The sequence below is a fragment of the Alligator mississippiensis genome, chromosome 1, assembly GCF_030867095.1.
Source record: "Alligator mississippiensis isolate rAllMis1 chromosome 1, rAllMis1, whole genome shotgun sequence".
NCBI classification, from domain to species: Eukaryota; Metazoa; Chordata; order Crocodylia; family Alligatoridae; genus Alligator; species Alligator mississippiensis.
Window position 1 is genome coordinate 150,970,867 of NC_081824.1, and position 23,798 is coordinate 150,994,664.

A 23,798-nucleotide genomic window follows, 5' to 3' on the forward strand; every position below is an offset into this window, starting at 1 on the left:
TTTTGAAGTTCTCTCTTTTCATGAATAAATTTTAGGATTTTATTAAGGGGAAAAAAAGCAGGGTGCACATTTAGATGTACAGCTTGCTTGCTTTATAAACTGACTAAATCAAAAAGTGTGCACTTTCCTTTATCTGTGTTGTGGTATCAGCCCACGGATTCAAATTAGGATCTCATTATTGTATAATGTAAAAATAGACAAAAAGTAGATTTCCTTCCCTATCCTGCAGAACTTTCATTGCAGTTCACCAAGACAGAAGTGTGACAAAGGGAAAAGAGGGAAAAAAAACTAATTGAAAAAAGGTCACATGGTTCTACGCCAGGGTGGGCAAAATATGAGCCGTGGACTGACCCACCAGGCTATGCTATCCAGCCTGCGGGGCCCCTAAAAAATGTATCTGCCCCTGGCTCCTGTTAAAGATGACAGGAGGCTAGCAGAGGCTTCTGGCTTGGGACCATGGGGATGTACGTGCCAGCGTCGGAGTGGAAAATTCAAGTAAGAGGGAGGGAGGCAGGGGAGCACCGCAGGAGACTGCCCCAGTCCTTGGGGCCAGGCCAGCTCCTGCTGACTTCCACAGTCCCCCGCCATCTCCCAGCTGTATAGCTGAGCAGGGAGAGGAGGTGAGTGGAGTGCAGGGCCTACGCCGTTGTCCCACGACCAGCAGCAGTGCAGAGCGTGGGCTGGCAGGTGTCCATGGAACTGGACTGGGCTGCCAGCAGGGAAAAGAGGGGACCAGGCCAACAGCTTGGCAGCTTTGGACCAGCTGTGGTGCGCATTAGCCTCTTGCTCCTTCCCACCAGGCAAGGCGGAGCGACCCTCGCAGCACCCCTCAGCATGAAGGAGGACAACGAGGTGGGCTCAGCTGCCACCACCTTCATCTTGTCATCATGCTCACGGCGGTGGTCCTGGTGCTGCTTGTGGGAGCAGCTGCTGCTGCTGCCATGCCTGGTTGCCATGCTCTGCCTCCCCACACAGCTGCCACCACTGGCCCCATACCCGCCACTATTCCTGGTGGCCAAGGGCGCCTTGGCCTGATGCAGGGTTGGCACTGAGTGCAAGTGGCCACGGGGCAAGAGGTGCTTGGGCTCGCAGCAGGGATGCAGCTGTGGTGGCAGCAGCAGGGGCTGCCTGGTGTCATTGCCCAGCAGCAGCCACCCACTGCTGTGGCAGCAGTCATGCAGGGAGGCAGAGCATGGCAGACAGGTGTGGCAGATGAATCGCAGCAGCAGTGGCTGCTTCACATGGCGCCATGAGCATGGCAATAAGTGCAAGGTGAAGGCAGCCGAGCCTGCCTCATCTACCACAACCATGCTGGTGGTGCCAAGGTACACCACAGGGGCTGCTCCGCCTCACTCCTGAGGCAGTGGTCAGCTGCCACCGGGCAACATAGCTGGGCTGCCCCCACTGCTTCCACCACCACTGCCACATCCCTGCCATGAGCCCAAGCACCACTTGCCCAGCGGCCAGTTGCACTTGGTGCTGTCCCCGCAGCAAGCCAAGGAGTCCATGGTGGCAAGGAACAGTAGTGATGGCAGTTGCGTAAGTGGCGGGTGCAAGGCCAGCGGCGGCAGCTGGGTGCAACGGGAGTACCACTGCGGCAGCAGTCAGTCCCAGGAGCGGCGTCACGAGCATGGCAACAAGTAGAAGGCAGCGGTGGCCAAGCCTGCCTTGTCCTTCTCTTCTGCCGTAGCCCTGCGGCTGCTTGTGTGATGAGTCCAAGTGGGGAGGCGGAGTGCAGCAACTGGGCCACTGGCAGGAGCACTGCAGCAGCAGTGGCCACTCCCATGAATGGTACAGAGGGTGGCGGCAGGCGAGTCCGCCTCATCCTCCTCTTCCACGCCGAGGGGTGCCACAAGGGTCACTTCACCTTGCCCGGCAGGAAGGAGCAGGAAGCCAAGGCGCACCACTGCCAACCCAAAGCCACCAAGCCATCAGCCAGGTCCCTTCTCTCCCTGCTGGCAGCCCAGCATGGCTCCATGGACCCTTGCCAGCCCACGTCCCATGCTTCTTCAGGCCCACTCCGGGCCCTACTGGTGCAGGCCCCGGGACATGGGCGCAGGCCCTGCACTCTGCTCATCTCCCTGCTCCCGCCATTCCCCCTGCTCCCCGCCGCCACTTTCCCCACTTTCCTGCCCACCTGCCGGCCGCTCTGCACCACATGGCTCCCATACCCACAATACCACACCCACACATCCCCAAACCCCCATTCCTACCCACCCACAGCTCCACACAAACCCCACACCCACCCACCCATACCCCCCCACAACACCCCTGCACACCCCACACAATGTACAAGTAAGATTGCATTTTGCAGCTGTTATGCAATTACTTCTACATATACAGCACAAACATCAGGACAATTTTTTTTGTAATTAAATTAAAATATATTATTATGGGCATTTGATTTTTAATATATACTTTGGGGCTTTTTCCCCCTAACATGGGGAACCCTCTTTCCTAAAGGAATACTTCCATTGGCAAGGGGAGGGACTTCTGGAGGCAAAAGGTCAAAGGTTAGAGTGTGGGACTTCCAATACCAAGATGGCGAGCAGAGGGCGGGGCACCTGTCAAGGGGTGAGGCTACCCATGTGGCCCCCAACAGTTTTCTGAAAAGCTTAGTAAGTGGCCCTCCACCCAAAATAATTCCCTGCCCCTGTTCTATGCCTTTGTTACTGTGTGATCTGATGGGTCAAAATTATTGAAAAGTAAACCTGCTACCAAGAGATACAACTGTGAATTTTCTGACAAAAACATTTCTCCATCAATAAACACCAAATCAGCCAAACAGACTTTTAGCAAGAACATACTTACAATCTTTGTCACAGCTCCAAGACAGATTTCCTGGTCATGTACAGAATTTATACATATTGTTGAGTAAGCACGCACAAAACGCTCTACAGCCATAACTGAACAGATGGTCAGGGCAGAGACAGTATTGTAAAAATGGCAGATCCCACTTTAAGATAACCCTGGATGGATGGAGTATCAGACTTCAGTGCTGTAGGTTAGAGCACCGTAACACACATCTGTACCACATCCCGTCATGAATCACGGTAGGTTGCATTACATCAATATGCCATGGGGCACTATGGCACCCTACTCACCTCACAGGGAAGTGGGCAAGCTCATCACCTCTGCCCAAGCACTGGACTGGCACCACCCCCGCACCATTACTGACGAAAGTCAATGAAGCCTCTGTCCCTAGTACCACCTATGTCCTCCCTCCAGGTAGCATAGATCCAACCACACAAAGGAAACTGCTTATTGCTGAATTTCTCTTATTGCATAATATTATCAAGGGTACAAATGAGCAAGTGCTGAATGCGGGTCTGCTGCTATTTCGCTTTTGCTCACAGTTAACCTATCTAAATAAGTGATTCATCTGCACTGATTTCTGGCAATGGGCAAGTTCCCTAATGGAAGTAAAAAAATATACTCAAACATGCCCAAAATGTACATCAGCACACCTGTGCATGCTAATATGTAGCACCACTACTTGCCAACTTTTCTTTGGAAATCAAATGCTCATGTAAAATGTAGGTTGAGAGAAGAACTTACATTCCCTGTGCTCAATATAGGATGCGGGACATGAGTCCAGCTCACTGATATGAAGTCCCAGAAATCTTGGATGCATTCAATAGCCCACAAAGTAGCAGCAAGTGTTTCTTTGCTCTCATGTCTTCAAGCCAATTTCTAATAATTCTGGTCACTTGAGTCATGATTTGGAACCATCTGCACACGATAGAAAGCTGCTCCAGATGTGTTACAGAGCTTCAGGTATGCTGCTTCAGGTGAGTCCCACAGATGCATATATAGGGCAGCTAGCTTTTTTTGTCAAGCTCCTATATTGTTTGTTTTATAAGGTACCATTTTACAGTTCTCTCTTTTCCTGGCTATATTACTAATAATATCTAATCATCTTGCTAGCCTTAATGTAGTGTTTTTTTTCTTAGACCCACTCAGCAGTCAAAAAACCCCCAAAACCCTCCAGGACACAGTGTCTATGATGTCCCCTTTAGAAAACACCTCAGATTCTTCAGTGGGAGGAGAGGAAACTTTCCTTCCCTTCCCAATCTGCTCCCTGCAAAAGCAACAGATTTGATTTTCCCTTCTGAGCCCAGCAGATTCACTAAAAACTCCAGAATTTTGGAAGCCACCAGAATATAGGCCATTCCCCACTCCTTTCTTTTTCTTTCAGAGAGAAGGCTCCTGCCATGTCCTTCATTCTCATTCAATGCAGACTGACTCCCCTTCTACTTGATCACTAATCAGATAGCTAGATTATCAACTAGGTGTGTGGAGGGCATGTGGTTGGGAAGGGGCACTGAACCTTCAAGGCAGGGCGAGCAGAGACTGCCCATGATCCTAAGGTAATACATGGCAGCACACCCTTGAATTTAACAGCCCTGGCTGGGTGCATGGTGTTGCCAGAATCACAGGCTGTCAGCTGAAAGTCCCTGGACATTTTGACATTATGGATGGGACCTGAGCAGCAGAGGACAGGAAACACAGAAGCAGGGGCCTTAAGCCTCTGAAGTGGGAGCTAGAACAACACTGGGAATTGCACCCTCATGCATCTGCCACAGCTTCCATCCATCCACCCACCCACCCACACTTCCATACACCCCTTCGCAGCCAGACCATCACCCACCTGTGGGCAGCAACCCCACAAGTACCATCGCAGAACATGGATAAACCTGCCCCCCATCCACTGCCACCAGCTGGAGGAATCACACACAGGGACCCCACCGGAGGAGGCAAAAGAAAGCCCTGTGACACCATTTCCCACACACGAGCTGCAGCTGTTCCAGACCAAGTCCTATCACACATCTCTGTGCCCTCCCCCAGAGGAACAGAGCACTTACCAGAGCTCCCCTGCCCCAGCATCAGCAAAGCTGGCACAACTTGAAGGACCCAAGGCCAGGTCTCCCAACACTTCTCCTGAAAACTCAGGCTGTGCGTGAGGATGTCAAGCAGCCAATGACGGTACAGTTTACCCCAGCTCCACGCAACTGTGATGAAAACTCAGGTTCTGGGGGAAACAGAGAGGCCCCAGCAGGGGGAGGAAGGGGAAGGAAGGAGATGGGGAGCCAAGGTCACCATAGGCCAACCCCTGCAGTCATAGCCCTCTTTTAGGCCATTATGGCCAAGAAGCCCACAAAGGAACTGGGAATGCTGGGGCATAAAGGGATGGTGAATTGCCTACTTCCCACCCCCCCACCCCAGCTGAAACATGGAGCCCAGCCAAGGCACCAGGTCCTGTCCCATCCTCATCTGCCCCCCACCCCGCTCTTGGGTGTTTAAGAGAGTATGTACCTTTCGATGGGATCAAAAATCTGTCCAGGATTTGGAGCTGCCCCATTCCACCTCTGAGGGATGATAGGGTTATACGTACATTTTTCTATTTTTAATTGTAATGGACAATTCCTTGTCATGTGTGTCTTGGTCATGCTGTGCTCCATGGGAGATTCAAGCCTAAGCACAGATACCTCAAGTATCTGAGTGCAAACAGCTCCCCCTCCCCACAAAGCACTCACAGAAAGGCATCAATAGCATTTATTGAGCTCAGCAGGCAAACGGGTTAGCAGCAGTTTTGGCACACAGCACCGCCAGGTCAGGGACAGGATGTTCAACAGGTTTTCTCCATCAAGACCCCACACTGCCCACCCAATGAGCTCAGAGTTTACTGTGCATGAGCTGTAGAGACAGTGGGGGATGTGGACCCTCACCCCTTTCCTGCATCTGTCCATGTCAGGGGGCTCATTTGGGATGTAGGAAACAGCCTGCAGTCTCAACTTTTCCCAATTCAGATGAGCAACTTGAAACTCAGTCTCCCACATCCCAGATGAGTGCCATAACTACCAACCTATGGACCATTATGGGGTGGATGAATCAGTTAAGTAACAAAAGGCACACATGCCCATATGAAAGGATCATCCATTGCAGAATGGACCGAAAAACATGAAAAGACACATATGTAATATGTATACTTGCCCTTTCAGAGGGGAATAGATGCAAGTGGTGGAATATCTTTGAAGAAGACATACGGCTCAAAGCATACAGATACCAGGAGTGCAGAGGGGACAAAACACAAACATACTTCTTCCAGCTATCTTACAATACTTTGTAACCTAAAGCTATACTGGCATTTATCCATTTTTTCCTTGGTATTCAACTAGGTTGAACATACTTAACTTCTAACTTTACATCGTAAACTGAGGAAGAACATTTAAAAGTGAAACAAAAAAAAATGTATTTGGAGTTTAGCTTCATCGAAAAGCATACCCGGCATAGCAGGAGCAGTTGTTGGGATGGGTGGTTTGAAGAAACAAACTAGCTATGAGGACTAAGAACAGAACAACTTGCATGAAGGTCATGATAAAGACAAGAGTCAATCCATATGGTTACTAAGATGGTAACAATATTCAACAGAAATCTAATGCTGCTGAAACTGGACTGTGCACGGCTGTCCAGGATTTGGAGCTGCCTTGTTACGCTTCGGAGGGATGATAGGGTTATGTGCAGGTTTTTCTGTTTTTTAGTTTCAGAAATTAAAAACCTCTGTATCCAAAGGAGCACAGGACTGGAAGGAACCTCTCAGGGTATCATGATCATGCCCCATCCCCTGCAATCTTATATAAATACGAACATATAAAGGACTGTCCAGAATAACACCCACTTTTCTTCCTCCTGCACACCACAGATGCAACTTACCTTACAACTTATACCCCAAGGGATAACAGCTCTATTTTGCATACAAACCATTAAAGTGAAGCTAGCTGAGAGTACTTCATTAGCAAAAGTCTCAAGGCAAAAAGTGAAAACATATTAAGTTTGTGAGACAAAACCAAAAAGAGAAGCTTAACCGCTATCAATGATAACAGGCCTTTAGTTCAATTAAATACCATTAATTCATTGTTCAGCATCAAAAGGGTGGCTCAAAAGATGGAAACCAGAGGTAAGCAACCCCCAGCATGGGTGCCAGAGTGCGTCAGGCAAAGGCATTTTGCTTGGCACATGCTCCTTGGGGCAGACAGAGGTGAAGGGGCCAGGGCTGCACTGCCACAACAAGGATCAGGCCCCTCACAGCTCCCCTGCTGTTCCCCCTGGCACGCCAACATCTTACAAGTCAAGGCTGTGGGTGTTTTTGGCACTCTGCCTAAAACCGTTTCCAGCCCCTGATGTAGACATTTTAAAATTAACCAGTCAGCAAAGCCTTATTAAATTGGTTGACCAAATTGGTTGCAGCTTCTGACAGAAACATGAAGTGACAGGCTGCAAGGATATAAATAGGGTAAAGCCTCTTCCCCTCAAAACCCTAAGATACCACAAGTTTCTTGCTACACACACAAATTTAAACACTTCATGACCTGGGGGGGGGTGGGGAATAGCACGCTCTCTGTCCAGAATATTTGATGGAATTTTACTTATGGGAAATATGCCTAGTGTCTTCCTAAAATAGTTACCTTTGTTCATTCTCGGGTTACAGCTCCTACTTAAAACCAAATGTCCTCAGACCAAGAGGAAATGTATAAGAAATATTTATTTTTAAATGTTCTTTATACATAAATCACTATACGTGCACACAGAATCATAACAATATAACTACGTACTCAAATTCACATAATTTATTTCAGATATGTGATCACTCTTAATTTACATTTCTTGCCTTCTCTCTAAATTACAGCTGCTACACTGTCATGTGTAATCCTGCATGTCACAAGTGCATTTGCTTAACCATGCCCAAGTAAGCTTTTAATCAAAAATAGAAGTCTCCAATAATGAATTAACACCTAAAAGTTATCCGCTCATATGATCTGCAAAACACTACTCATAGTATAACACACTCCTATACACAATGAAATATTTTGCTTTCTTGTTTCTATGAACGTGCAGAAAATAAAGTTTACGGAAAATAAAGTTGGGATGTTCAAGAGCAAAACTATATTAATAATCTTTCTTAAAAAGTTGTTATTCATAAGGTAAATTCAATCTGCAGAAGTTGGTATGACCTTTATATTTTCAACAAAATTACAACAGACTGTTTTGAAGAGTTATTTCTTAATTCAGGAATGCAAAATATCAATAAAATATTAAAAAGTTAATAAAGTAAAAGCTTGTTTTCACTTTTTACTCCATTCTCATTACCTTAGTATATAGATTAAATTCCAACAATTCACCCAGTGCAGTGATAATCCCATTTAAGAACACAAGGGAACATGACAGAAAAGGACTCTAATCCGGTGGCACCGCTTATAAATCTTAGGTAGCTAAGTTTGACATAAAATTACATAAACCAACTTGTTTCTACCAGAATTAAAAGAAAACATCCCTAAACTCATGTCTACTGTATACTACTGTATAAGAACACAGTCTTAAGTGAAAACTATATCAAACATAAAATAAAAATGAGACACTTACCTTGCTAAATCTAAAGTACCATAAATTCTGGCAGCCCTCAAGCCCAAGTTAACTGAAATGCACACAGCTGTCATATAACCTACACTTTTCCTCTTCCTCAGACAAAGCTACCAACTGCCCAGTGCAATCTAATAATTAGCATATGTAAGCCAAAAGGACCAGACCATGACATCAGCTTATCTGCTTCATAGGAAATCAATTGTTTTGAAACAAACCTATAGCCCATTATGACCTCAGAAATTCCAAATAAATGCCTGCTGAAGAGGAACAAACAGCAGGGGATGTAGGAATTCACTTGCAAATTCTGAATCCTAAAATGAGATGGAAGTATCTCTAAATAAAAAACATTTGCTTCCACAAAACTCTTCTTGAGGGGCAGAATACAAAAAAACCTGAAACAAGTCAAGTCAGGATCCAACTCTCCCTATATCATCTTAACTATGATACGATGCAGGAAAACGTAATTAAGCTATCAATCAGAAAAAATGAAGTAAACTTCCATAAAACTGTGCTCTGAGGTCAATTAAAAAAATAAAGACAAGCCAAAGCAGATTTAGATAGCTGAACTGTCAATCAACCAAACTTAATTTGCAACTACCATTATTAGTGATAATGAAGGTCCCTTTCCTCAGAGCTTCAGCAGGAGACTGACAAAGGGCAAGATTTTACAAGGAAAGGGAGCTACGAGTCCTCCATTTCTTTAAAAACGTTGCTAGTTATTTGATATACTTTACAAGAAATGGCACAAAATGGTAACATCTTCTCAAACTTCCTTTTACTACAAAGACTCCCTCTCAGAAATATTCACAAATTGAACTTAGGTTCTATTGCAAGGGTGAAGTGGCTAGATCTCATCTTTGACCCCAAGTGGTGTCCTTCAGCCCCCTTTGAAGGTATCCAAAGTGGTTAATCTTGCTTGCTTTAAAAATAGCAAAGGAATTGTAAGAGAAAAGGAACAGAAGAATTTAAGTGCGAGTCTTCTTTTGCCTTTTGCTCCCATCAGTTTTGAAACAACTGTATATACGGTCAAGCCAGCTGAAAGACTGCGTGACCCAGCATCCTAAAAAAAACCCCCAAATCTCAGAGTACGCAATTGCAATCCACTCAGAAGAATTAAAGTGAAGTGGACTGCAGATCACTTTACTACGTTTAAGTGGCAACACTTAAATGACAAAGAAATAATCCTGAATTCCTTTGGTTAAAGACAAGGTTCATTGGGTGAATCTTATATCTTATATTAGACCAACTTAAATAGTTGGAAAAAAAAATGTTAAGCAAGCTTTTGGGTTAAAGAAAAGCTTTTTAGTTAAAGAAGAAACTAACAGATATAATTCCATCCAAGAAGAGCACACACCAACTGCTGAAACTTCCTTAGCCTGACGAAGGGTTTTTGAACCCGAAAGCTTGCTTAATAACTATTCTCCAACTATTTGGGTTGGTCTAATAAAAGATAGACTCACCCAAGGAACCTTGTCTGCCTACGTCCTTAGACCAACACAGCTACATCTTATACCCCTGTAACAGATATAAAGCTTTTAGCATTATTGGGTGCCTACAGACATGCTTGCTCACATTCTAATTAAAACAGCGCAGAGCAGACTTGATTAATCGCTTTAATTAAAACGGTCCAGCATTGCCTCATCGTCACATGTATCAAGACTCCACACATTTCAAAATGGCGGCGGGGGTGCTTTATCTAAGCCTCGTTGAATGAGCTTTATATAAAGCATCAAACATCCATTTTGAAATGTGTGGGGGCTTAATACACGTAGCAGCAAGCCATTTTAATTAGAGTGGCTGTTTGGGAACCACTCTAATTAAAATGCACCCCAGCACATGTACAGGTAGCCAGTCATTGGAAAGTAACATACACACTGCACTGACTCCGGCCAGGTACAGACATTACACTTTTACTGATATAAGTGATTGGAAATGAGTCTATACCCATAACCAAACAGAGGTTTGACACACAGACTGATTTTAAAATGGTAGAACCTGGTCTAAGATTTGCCTTCCCCCCCCCCCACCAAAAAAAAGGACAAATGTGTGTTCCATTCACTACCAATCTAAACTACACCACTTACAGAAAACTGAATAACTTAGATGCCACCTTGAGCTTTTTGAATGTCTGTACTTAGTCCCAGAGAGCTCTGAACAAGGATAGATACGTACTTGTAAGACTTATTTCTGCAATCAGACACCCTTTATCCTCCCCCCGTTGCAAACAGATATGGCTCAGAGTACACTGGGTTAATAATCAGACCAGGTCAGTCACCAAGAGATTATTTTAAACTGTCTGCATTTTTTAGATAGGGAGTGTATGCAACAGGCTTCCCAGGAAAAGACCAAATATAACAAAAGGTCATCTGTATCATATTATCAATATTTTAGGACTATAAAACTGAAGACAAACACTCAGATGTTTCTGTAGGCAAAATTAAAGTGTTCCAGAGCCTTCTGGTGCAGTTAGTTGATTTATTCTAAGCATGATAATCAGAGAAAAATTGTAATCGAGGGTGTTTAAGATGAGCCAAAAATCCAAAAAAATTACCTGTCCACTAACCTGATAAAAACATTTTCTAACCAGAATAAAAATACTTGGACCACGTGTGAAAACCTATAGCTCCTTCCAAGTTAACAAACATCAAGATGATGTACTTGAAATTGATGATGTTCTTATATTGAAATGTATATTGAAAGTTTTTTAAGCCAGCATTTTTTTTCAATATGAAACAGGTGTCTCGTTTCCCCCATACCCCACATTCTTTCCTGTTCCAGCTACTATCCAGTTCCATTTTTCTTTCCTACCAACAATCTTTTACAGCACTGTTTTCAAGTGGTCTTTGCTCACTTACACCTCATTTTCAACCTGCTTTATGCACTTTTTTCGGTTTCTCCAACTTTCTTCCAGAAGTTTCTCCCATTTAATAGCATTCTTCTCTTTCCTAGTATATATATCCCATCCACTCTTCTCATGACAAATAGAAGCAACTTCCAATGAGGCACTGATGCTCCAGTTCTCAATTAGATATGGGAGGATATAAAAGATTTCTTAGTCCAAATATTTTACTGATGATGATACTGGTTCTTAAATGAAGCATCATAAAACAGAAAGTCTTCTTCCATTAAGGTAACTAATTGTGATAGTTGCCATTCATGTGACGTGCAATACATTACATTTTTTTTCTTTTTTTTTTTAAATCACAGACAAACTGGATCCACTTGTCCAGCCTGATTTTGTCTATTTTTTTTCTTGGTACCTGCCTCCATTTTTTCTTGTTAATCATAGTCTGCACCTCTGGGTTGCAACTTTTTCTTTGGTTTACAGCACCCTCTAACTTTTCAGAAACTAGCAGCGCCCCATTTTCTGAGAGGCATGTCTGGGGCTGCACCAAGAAGCGCCTGCAGCAGTGACTGGGGGGAAGAGGGGGAAGCTTGTGGCAACCCTGTTGAAAACCACTTGTTTACATGCCATTCATCTCCAGGCAATTCTCAAGGCTGCTACTGATACAAGTTATATTTTAACTCATCTTCCTCCTCAAAGACAAAATGACTAATTGTTGACATCTACAAGGAAGGCACTACGGATACTTGGCTACCAGGAAAAGTACTTTAAAACCAAACAAAACAAAAGGCTGAAAAGAACATGAATTTTTTGCTCTGCTACTATACTACTCTACAATTATTATTTGCACTGGTTCTTGTAAATTTATTCCCCTATTCCTTACCTTCTGCTGCATTTATTTGGTCTTGAATAGTTTCTTCCAACGATTTCTACATCTAAACTACCTCTCTGCAGTGATGACTGTACTTCAGTGGACTTCTCGGTGCTGCTATAAGTGCCAGGACAACTACTGAACACAAAACTAATGGAAACAGCCCCTCAAGAAAGGAAAGTAGGCTACATACAACATAAATATAGCTTCCTTGGTATTTGTTTGGGGAAATGAGTATTTTATAGTACTACTATGAACCCCTTAGTATCCATTCGCACACATCCTCCAAGGATCTCTAAACATATTGGTAAGCTTCTCTAAAAATCTTGTTTACTAACAGTTAACAGGATCAGGTCTTTGTACCTAGCTAGGTATGAAGATAGCTTACTGCTCACCCCCTATTAACTCTAACACCTCATTGTAACAGGGTTAGCACTACAATGGCACGTCTAATGTCCCCTGGCAGTCAGTCCCCACCTTCTACCCCCTCCAGCCTCTTAGCTAGATCTCCATTTCCCCCATCTAGCATGCTGCCATTGATGTTGGCTCATTAGGGCCAGTCTTAGAGGTGGGTGATAAGGACGACCGCCCAGGGCACCACACACCCACTCACCCTACCTCTACCTTCCCACTGAACTGCCCCTGCCCACCTGCCTCTAGCAGCACTACTGACTTGGGGTGGGGAGAGGGTGGATGGAAATTGGTCAACTGTGGGGCTCAGTGATAAGGAGGCACCACTACCTGCTGGACAGGGTGGAACAAGCAGGTTGTGAGCAATGCCTGCCAACCCATGCCTGAGACTAGCTCTGTGAGTCCTCCTACTGCACGTGCCAACTGCACCCACTCCTCGTGTTCCTGATGCTCATCATCATGGGTGCCTACCTGGTGCTGCTCACGATCTTCTTCACCTCAGGGCTGGTAAAAGACAAACCTCCCCATCCTTCTCCCCCTACCCTAGTTGGCCATCACTGGGTGAAACCATAGGGAAGCAGGTCTCCCAATCCAGCCAAGCAGCTCCCCACAGGGTTTTAGTTCTGAAACTTTTCCTAATACTACCACATACTTAAACTCAAAAGAAATAATGCCAAAATACAAGTTCACCCAGGGCACCATTTTACCCAGTGGCTATTGTTATGATTTGGGAGGCTGCCTTCAGTCACTTTAAACAATTTCCTCTGCCCTGCTCATCATCAGGAGGCCTATCTGCCCCAATCCTCCCTCTCAACTTTTGAGCAAAGCATCTCTATTTTAAATTGGCCTTTGCCCACCTGTTCCCTCAGTTCTAGCAGTCTTTATCTGATGCTCCACCTCTACCCTAGTTTGTCAACTTTAGCTAGGGCTCTTAGTCACCAGCCTTGCACTCAGGCCTCTCTTTCACAGGCCTGTACTCAGTCTTTGGCACTTGCTTTTGGCTTCTGATCCCAGTGAACCCTCATTTAACCCTTTTCCAGCCTTGGCTTCTGACCCCAGCCTATCTTGATTTTGGCTACGCCTTCCAAATCCAGCTCAGACTCTAGATCCCTCTGGACCTCTAGAACTGACATGGGCTGCACCCAGGATTCAAGTGTCTAGCCATTAGGAAAGACCACCCATGCTCCAGTGCCTAACAGTTTGACTGGACAAAGATTCTGGACCTGGCTTTTAAGGGCTGAAGCATGTGGGGCCTATTGCATGCGACTTCAGGAGATGGGCTTCCCTAATTGCCCCATGCAGCCCAGCTGGCACTAGGACACTGCTCTGGGATTGCTGCAGGGGGATATTGTTCAGGGGATGACTTGCCCTGATTGAGACTAGCTGGGACCAGGATCATTACATAGTACCTGCCCCACTGGACACCCTTAGTAGCCTTCATACTCCCTTACTAGCTACCAAACCAAGGTATTTCATTACAAAATGAAAGAACTAGCCCTCCCCATCTAGGAGACTTGCACAACCCAAACAAAACTGCTGCTACTACTGGCTGGCTCTCCCAGTGACCCCCTCATGGTTGCCTTAATGCCTGGTTCCTAGTCAGCAGCTTAGTCTTGCCCTCCAGGGAACTCCTCTCCCCTGCAGGATCTGGACCAGAAATTAGCTCTACAGCCTAGGAGCTAGGCCTCACATCCTTCCAGTCACATGATCTGCGATGCTGTCAACCAGGCATAGGTGTTGTTCATTGCTACCTTTAGCAGCGTCCTCAGCTCTGCTGTAGCTCACTCAACTCTACTGAATCTATTACCTAACTGAGCTGTCTGGAGCTCTGCAGCCTGGAACCTATTCACTTATTCAATAGTTATAAAATGACTAATGTGGCTATTGCTTGATAGAATATATTTCTACTTGTAAGTTAATACTGCTTAGTTGCAATAATTATTTCACCATCTCCATTTCCCCCAGTGGAAATACTTCAGTTTTCATTGCCCTTACAAAACTTTAAATAATTCAGAAAAAAAAAATAATACATGGACACAAAGAAAGTTCTGATTTTACAAAAAGTTAATTTTCTTTCTTAAATTTTTCTTTCAAAAATAAATTCTAATCATCTGTGGTAATTTCTCACTTACCACCAACAGATAAGTGAATCTGTTGGATAAGATTCACTTACCAAGAGAAAAGTCATAATTGTTATGAATATCTGAGAGATTAGAAAATATAATAATGCAAAACTTTGATTATATTGTCAAGGGTATGTAGAAGAGAGCCCAGTTCGAAAGGGGAGAGGAATGTGTGCCTATTTTAAAAGATCACAAGGAGTTAAGTGGATTAAAAAATATGCACTTGACTAACACATTTTTTTAGCTGTTATTATTATACGAAGTAATATTATGACAAAAAAGAGAAAATAATTAACAGAGCCTCTTCCTCAGATTGTGTAGTCAGAGGGAACTCCGATTTCCTTTGTGCATGCCTCCAAAAAGGAGGAAGCATTTACAGAAGAACAATGAGAAGCAAATGTGGATAAAACTCAGGCAAACATGATTGCACCAATACAAAACCTGGCAGAATGACACATATGCAGGTACATCATCTAGAACAGGGGTTCTCAATCCCTAGGCTGCAGCCCAGTGCTGGGCCACAGGGAGTGGGCTGCTGGTCCAGAAGTGGCCGCGGACTGGCAAACCGCAGCCTGCCAGAGCCAGGCAGAGAGGCCTCAGCTCTTTTTGCAGGACCCACAGCAGCGCAGGGTTACCTGCCTTTCGGCTGGAAATTCCAGCCACAGTCAGCTGTGACTCCTGGGATGCGGTTTGCCGGGACAGGGCATAAAAACTTTTAGAATCCCTGATCTAGACATGATCTATTTCTGTTTTTTACCTAACTAGATTTCATGTCAAAAGTATCCCCTTAATACAAAATATACACACAAAAGAAGGATGAGAGGAGGAACTCAGACTGTTACTTCAAAAACTAAATGAAGGAAATAAGGAAGAACCATAACAGAAACTTGACTTTTGAGATATTTCAGTATTAAGGAAAAGACAGGGAAACCCTGAGAGACTGACCCAAATAAAAAGGCCTACAAAAATTATTATTATTTTGTTTTCTCAAATTACTTTTCCTGTAAATTTAAGGTCCTAAAGCTACCCAGTTGTATATAACAAAGTATATACAACACAGAGTGTGGGCATCCCCTCAAGTTTACACACATTACAGATTTCATTCATCTACAGAGGACTCAAAACATTTATGCAGTTGCTGTTCAAGTGAGTTCTATACAAACATAGAAGTTTAACATCTCCCTACTTTTTATTACCGAAATAACGCTCCAAATCCCCAAAAAATCCAGTCTTAACTGACAAACAGAAATGATGTTACAATCCAAAATTTGGTTGTAAATGTATCATCTTAATAAAGAAGAAACTATAGAAGAAAAAAACCAAAGTAATTTATTTTCTGCTGCACTGTACCAAAACCTTCAGGAATCTAAAGGGCTTGAAAAGGGACAAAATTTAGGCAAATGATCTAAAATCCCATTAAATATTTCCTGAATCTTTGGATACTACTGAAGTCTAAAGTTCTCCATGCGTTCCCAGAAAGAAATCTTTTCCAATTAATCTCTTCCCCACTGCCACCCTCCCATCCCATCCCACCCCACACATACACATATACACAGTGGGAGTTCATTCCCTAACAAAGCAGTCATTTCTGTATTGTGCTGCAGGGAGCATTTGATGACCAGATGGTAATCAGATGCTGTGTTCAGCCAGCATGAAGTACTTCCTAACTTGGGCTTTGTGCTAAAGCTATAAAACAATCCATTACACTGGTTTTGGACCAAATCAAGGAGTATACACAGTGAGGAGCCACAAAAGGAAAGTTACTGTATCACCATTACATTTCTTTTCCAGCACATACTGGGACTTTTTTTTTTTTTTGGCAACCCTAGGCCCCTACAAATTTCCATAAGCAGCCTAATTAACTTTACAAAGAACACCGTTTTTCAGAGTATTGGTCCTGCTTTCAATTTTCAGTTCTGTCTTTTCCAGGAAACAGTCTCTTAACCAACCTAAATGTTTGCCAAGTCACCAAAAAATATTATTTGATTTTTGACTTAGCCAGCACAGTAGGAATGCATCATTCCTCAGCACTATGAGATTTGGCAACCATGCCTCATAACAGTACCATAATCATCCAGGCCAGGTATAGACATTATACTTTTACCGGTATAAGTGATCAGAAATTGGTCCAGACCTACAACTGAACAGAAGTTCGGCACACAAAACCAGTCTAGACCTATAACAAAACAGAAGCACAGACTGGTTTAAAAAATGGCAGAACCCAGTCTAAGATTTGCCACCCATAAAAGGGTGAATGTCTGTTCTGTTCACTACCTATCTGAACTACGTTGCTTACAGAAAACTGCACAACTTAGATCAATTCTGCCTCAGGCTCTTTGAATACCTGTACCTCACATTTACAATCTTCAGTGAAGGCAAATTGCCAAACTGTGGATTTCAATACACACTAAGCTTTACCTGTACCCTAGGTTATAATCACCAAATAACTCTACTTGGGGATGCTAGCTCTTTTGTGTCTAACCACAAAAACAGACCGTCCAAAATTCAGTTTGCGTAACGTTCAGTTTTAAGGAAACAGTATTTAGGAATGGTGTCAGACTGTAATGCTATTGCATCTTTAGCGTATGTATATTTTAAGCAACATCCTATGAAAGGCAAAAAAGGAAGAAAAAGGAGGAAGTTTAAAATAAATGAGAAATTCTAATTAAGAAGTAAAAAGGACAGCATCAGAATAGCTCTATTTCCCCAAATCTATTATCTCCTCTTGTCTGTAATGCCACATTCTCAACGAAGCTTGGAAATGAAATGTGCTCTTTACCACTTTTGTTCCTTTAAATTTAGCAAAGAAACATTTCCTTGCAAACACTCGATTTCTCATATCAGGAAAACATCAAGAGCTCCTATGAAAGAAACACTGGGCAGATACAGAAGATCCAGGGTGGGTGCACACCCCACTTCACTGCCAGTGTGCCACTAAGAACTCTGGTCTTGGCTGCCAGACAAGGGCAGGGAGCTCGTTGTACATGCACGGTGAGGTTTCTGCCACCATCACACATCCTCCTTTTCATCCTGTATATCCAGAAGCAGGTCCAGGAAGGCAGCTGCGGCATTTCACTGAATTCAGTTAATCCCACATGCCTTTAATCAGAAATTGAAGGCTTCCAACTTTAAAGGTAGCAGGAGAATGAGGACAGACAGGTCAGATGTTGCAAGGTCTTGGTATTTTGATTCCTTATAGTGTGCTTTCAGTCCATGGCACTAGTGGTGCACTGAAAATATGACTCTCAGGAACTTTTGCTTACAATGCTACCATCAAGTATAAATGAAAGATTGGAAAAAATTTTCCACATTTGAGGTGTTCACCCCTTGTTACTGTTAAATCATTCCTATGGGTGATAATTTATTCCTGCGACTCAAAAATATATTTGGCATTTTCCCTTAGGAATCAACCACAACGCACAAAATGTCCTGTTTTTACATAAGCTTGCAGGAGGGGGTGGACTAAGTCACAGAAAAATAACTCAGAGCTAAACTATGAGTAAGACCGAGTATAGTTTTCAGAAACTTTTCTAGGAAGTGTTGCTTAACGTAAGTTGTCCTTTAGTGTTGCCTCTTTCTTTAACTATGTAAGAGAGTTATTGCAGAGATTTATCAGTCCCTGTTCCCCCTGTAAGAATACATATGATTCAGGACACAAAAACAAGTTCTTTAAAAAGGAGCCAGTTAGAAAAACATTAACAATATCACAAGTTATTCTACAAAAACCTGTGCATTTTTCATATTCTATTACCTAATTTAAATAATGAACAATGCGGGGGTTTTTTGTTTTTTTTAATTAAACACTGCTATTAGGCCTATTCGTAACATACCACCAACACTGACATGAATACAAGATTTGGACTTCCCAAACACAAACATGATTGTTTACCAAGTTCTCATTCACCTGTAGAAAGCAATGACCACAAGGGCTATCAGCCAGGCCATTGCTAGCTGTGATACCTCAGAGAAAACAACCCAGCTTGATCTTCAAAATCCTAGTGCAGGGCTGGCTTTTAGAAAAATCATTATCACATGCTCGATTTTGTAATGGCAATAAGTAAGTAATAATTTGGGGACGTCAAAAAAAAATCATTTTTGTTTGTAAACAGTCCTGGTGCTGAGTATGATAAAGGCCTGTATACTAGACCTTTCCTAATCAAATCAAAGATAAAACCATTTCTCCCTAACTTACTTTAGTGACAACATACCTATTAATCAATCATTTTAATTTTGCGGTTGTCCAATTTATTAGACAGAATAACAAAATAATCAGAATTTTTTACCAGGAAATGTTATAACCCAAAGCAGATGTCTATTTATTGCTTAGGAAATCAAAGTTAGACCAATGGTCAAGCCTCTCCAAAACTAGCAGACTAAAGCCACAAGTTGAAAAAAATATCCATATGTACATTCAAGGTTTTTGTCAGCACAACTGACTGTTGCTACAGTCAAACAGAGCTCTGCATGTGCCTACAGTTTTTGTATATAGATTAAATCATTATTAAAAAGGCCATGTCTAGACCACAAACTAAATGAACCTGGCAGCAGCACCGCCAAACATGCCATGCTGTTTCATGCTACCTCCTGTGTTGGAAGCAGTGCAGGCACCTCTATGTGGTACTGCAGGCATTGCTGCATGACCATGCCAATTAGCCAATCCTCACACTAATTACCCTTCTCACAGTACTGTTGCTGCTTCCTGGGGCAGCCCACATGGAGAACCAAGAAATGTCTGAGGGTGTCACTGCTGGGAACAGTAATACCACAGGCAGATGTGGTGGAAAAGTTTTCAAAGCAATCTGAAAATTAAACCAGAGTATCCAACAGCATTTATCTATGTACGTCACAGTAACATCCATGCTTACCTTTGGTTATCTGGGCTCCCAAAGGATGCCTTTTCACCTCACTGCTTTCTGATACTGGTAAAATGAACAGAAGCCTGAAAGTCAAAATGAGAAACCTTTATTTTTTATATGAAGGTGCCCAGATCATTTATATCAGTAGCTGGCATAAACAAATTAACCTTAAATTACTATTTCAATATAGAACAAAAAGCTATGCACTCAAACTATGCACTACTTAAGGACCAATCATTCACATGCAGATGTTCCCAGGACCCGATCTAGGATCACACATCTTACTTCAAGCAACATGACTGTCGGTTGGGTCCCCAGTTGTGCACACATTCACTGGTGCTGGGAGCTATGCCAGAAATATGATTAAGTCGGGGTTTGGGGGATGGACAGCAGGATCAAGGGAGGGGCTAGCTGGTCTGCAAGGTGGGGAGGGTCATCCAGCTGGGGGTGGAGAGAACTTGGAGACCTAAAAGATATCCTGGTCAGGGTGAGGAAGTAAAAAAAAGCAGAGACCCAGGGCTGGGGCAAGCAGCTGGGCTTTCCCAGCCCTGGGGCTAAGCTCCAAATATGTGCACACATTCAGGCACGGATTAGCCTAATCTATGTAGCACACCTCCTCAGGTGAACTAATTTAGTTTGGGCCGGACATTTTTCACCCTATCCAAAGACCCTGAATGTGTGTACAATTTGGCACTTAGAGTGACCTAATCCTAGTTAGGTCAATCAAGTGTTATGTCTGCATGTACTATCGGTGTGTTGAACCCTTTATGATTTTAGGGCTGCACATACCTAGGTACAATTAATATAACATGTCAATTATTCCTGCCTACAAAACGCCTAAACATTTAACTCTAATTCCTAAAGAGAAAATGGGACTTGTTAAAACACTGAAGTAGAAATACCAAATCTACAGATTACTAGGCCACAGAATCAAGAATGAATCTTTTTGTAAAAAAAGGAACTAAAATGAGGAAGTCCTACGAAGTAGTTCATCACCACACAGGAATACATACTACAAAAGTCTATACTTCCAAGAAAGTTACAGGATTCTAATTTATATCTTTGTCAACAGACTTACACTGCAGAACTGACACTTTTTTATGCTCCCAACATAAAAATTAAGTTTTATATGCAGGTTTGTATCAATGCAGATGAAGGGGAAAAAAAATAACAGGAATAGATGTGGTTGCGCACATTAAAGTTACCAATCTAAACTTAAAAGAAACACCATGAAACATTTCAGGGCAAGAGGAAGTCCTCATCTCCACCTGCTGCAGTTTGCACCTAGAGAAAAGATATGGAGCCCTAGCAACAGAGGGGAAGGAGCACGTTCCATGGGTGGAAGAGACCAGGCCAAGCATCCCAAGGGTTGGGAGGATCAAGACCACTGCCATCAAAATGAAGCAATGGGTGGTGATGTTTGGAGACTCCTTTCCACGGAGTGGGTAGAGACATTTATCTGCTGGCCAGACCTGCTGTCTCAGGATCCTTGCCCAGAACCGAGATGTCACAGAAGGATTACTAAGAATTATCTGGCCCTCTAACTACTACCCCATGCTGCTCACCCATGTGGGCACCAATGATACCACCAGGGGTAACCCTGAGCAGATCTAGAGTGACTACAGAGCTCTGGGTCCAAGACTGAAGGAGACAGGGGCTTAGGTGGTGTTCTTAATCATTCTGGTCAAAAGGAAGGGCCCGGAGAAGAGTGGACACAGCCTGCAGATCAATGCATGGCTGTGCAGATGGTGTCGCCAGAATGGCTTTGGCTTCTTCAACTACGGGATGTTGTTTCAAGAAGCGCTGCTAAGAGGAGACGGGACCCACCTAAAGAAGAGATGGAAGAGGATCTTCACAGGCAGCCTTCCTAACCTAGTGAGGAGGGATTTAAAACTAGATAAACCAGGAGAGAGAGACCAAAGCCCTGAGGTAAGTAGGAAAGTATATGACCTGGGGGAAGCACAAGCAGGAGCAGGCAACAGGAGAGGTCCTCTCCTTCTTCCTCAGTAAGGAGAACAATCAACTAGTTACTTCAGGTGCTGTACACAGATGCAGAGCCTGGGAAACAAGCAGGAAGAATTGCAAGTCCTTGCACAGTCACAGAACTATGGCATGACTGAAATAAGAGAGACATGTTAGGATAGCTTGCATGACTCAATTACTGTCATGGATGGGTATATAAACTGTTCCAGAAAAAAAAAAAAAAGAGGAGGGGTTGCACTGTATGTAAAAGAACTGTATGATTTTCAGAGCTCCAATATGAAATTGGAGACAAGCCTGCTGAAAGTCATTGGGTTAGGGTCAGAGGGGAGAGCTGGACATAAGGAAAAACTCCTTTACTGACTCCCCTCAGAGGTGGTGCAAGAACCTATTCTGGCCACCTTTAAGACACATTTGGATTTCTATCTTGCTGGAATCCTGTGACCCTAGCTGACTTCCTGCCCCTTGGGCAGGGGGCTGGACCGGATGATCTTACAAAGTCCCTTCCAGCCCTAATGTCTATGAAATCTATGAAGCAAGGGTGATAACATGGTGGGTGTCTGCTACAGACCACCAGACCAGAAGGAAAAGGTGGACAAGGCTTTCTTCAAATAGCTAGTGGAATTTTCCCAATCACAGGTTTTGGTTCTCTTCAATCACCCGAATATCAGGAGTGGGGGGCAATACAGCAGTACACAGGCAATCCAGGAAGTTTTTGGAGAGTATTGGGAAAAACTTCCTTGTGCAAGTGTTGGAGAGATCAATTAGGGACCATGCTCTTCTTGACCTGCTGCTCACAAACAGGAAAGAATTGGTGGGGAACGTAGTAGTGGGTGGCAACTTGGGCAGCAGTGACCACAAAATGATAAGAGTTCAGGATCCTGAGGAAAGGAAGGAAGCAACAGAGTAAAGACCTTGGACTTAAGAAAAGCAGACTTCGACTCCCTCAGGGAACTGATGGGCAGGATCACTGGGAGAGCAGTCTGAGGAGGGAAGGAGTCCAGGAAAGCTGCTTGTATTTTGAAGAAATCTTAGAGGCCCTTCTGAAAAAGTGGAAAGTCACAGTGAGCATCATCCGATCAACAAAAGGACTAGGTGAACCTAAAGCAAACTACAAGCAAACACTATTTCATGCTTCTATACAGAAACAGAGTAAGGCAGCTGGGTACCCAGAACAACCAAGATACATGGAGGCAGTGGCAACTTCCAGCTGCCCCTGTGCCACTGGTGCAGTGGGAGTTATTTTTCCACCTCTCCCCCACTCACCCCTGCCCGTGATAGTTATGCTACCGTTTCTATATATCCAGAAGGGGAGCAGAATCTGGTAAGTTTCCAAAGACCAAGAAAAATGAGCAAAACTTACTAAGGAAATGGTTTGGTTGGTAGACTCCAGGGCTGTCAAACATATGGCCCACAGGCTACCAGTGGGTACTGAAAGTTGAGGTGTGTGGCCATGGGCAGCAAGCACAGCTCTCTGCTGCTGCTCACAGACTTGCCCTAAAGGATCCCTTGCTGCTGCCAGACCCCTTGCCAACACCACCACAGTGACCACTGTGACAACCTTCACACCCCAGGCTAGATCTGGCTCACAAGGAGTCCTGTGGTCCGCATCAGCCTGGGGCCCCAGGCAAGTCTGACACCCTGACAGACGCTAAAGAATCTTCAGGATTAGTTTCCATGTCTCTGCTATATCCCTGTAAACATGATTCTAAATGTAAAGGCAGTCTAACGGTGAACCAAGACAGAGAGCAAAGAGAAAAGGAAGGGAGATTTCTGTCCCCAAAAAACATATTGTTAGCAGAAAAGTTTATGAATATCAGGTGAAGAAACATCTCTTCTTCATACCAGCAAAGAACAGAGTCGCTTCAAAGAGGCCAGGAAACAAAAGCACTTTAATTCCAGGTTCCAACAACCCCTACTACTCACTCCTCAGCCAGCAGATTGGATAAACACCCAGAAGTTAGAATTTCCATCTAATGTACTAGAATCATCATGTGGGAGAAAAATACTCATCCTTACCAGAACACATTGTTTCTTAAAATATACTCCAATTTATACATCAGAAACCTTACACAAAAAATATGTCTGGCTTTTAAATGCATTTTAAACAAGCTGATTCTTAGTGCCTCCTTTGCTATGGTTCAAACTATATATTTTGATGTTTTTACTAATATACAACTATTAAATGCCTTAAACATGAAGTAGGAGAATGGGCATACATCTAGAACTGGTACAGTAAGATTCTACTGCCAAGCATAATTATTGTGGGGAAAAAAATCTAAATAAAAATG

At 43.6% G+C, this 23,798-nt stretch overlaps 1 protein-coding gene across 9 annotated transcripts in view; it reads right to left on the bottom strand.

The window, feature by feature from the left end:
* The window catches only part of SIPA1L2 (signal induced proliferation associated 1 like 2), a 252,417-nt gene that overhangs the window by 173,734 nt on the left and 54,885 nt on the right, over nt 1–23,798 (bottom strand). For all 9 annotated transcript variants that reach the window (XM_059715456.1, XM_059715435.1, XM_059715454.1 and 6 more), the window contains exon 2: nt 19,537–19,610. The gene's annotated coding sequence lies outside the window, so the exon portion shown is untranslated. The remainder of the gene's footprint in view (nt 1–19,536; nt 19,611–23,798) is intronic.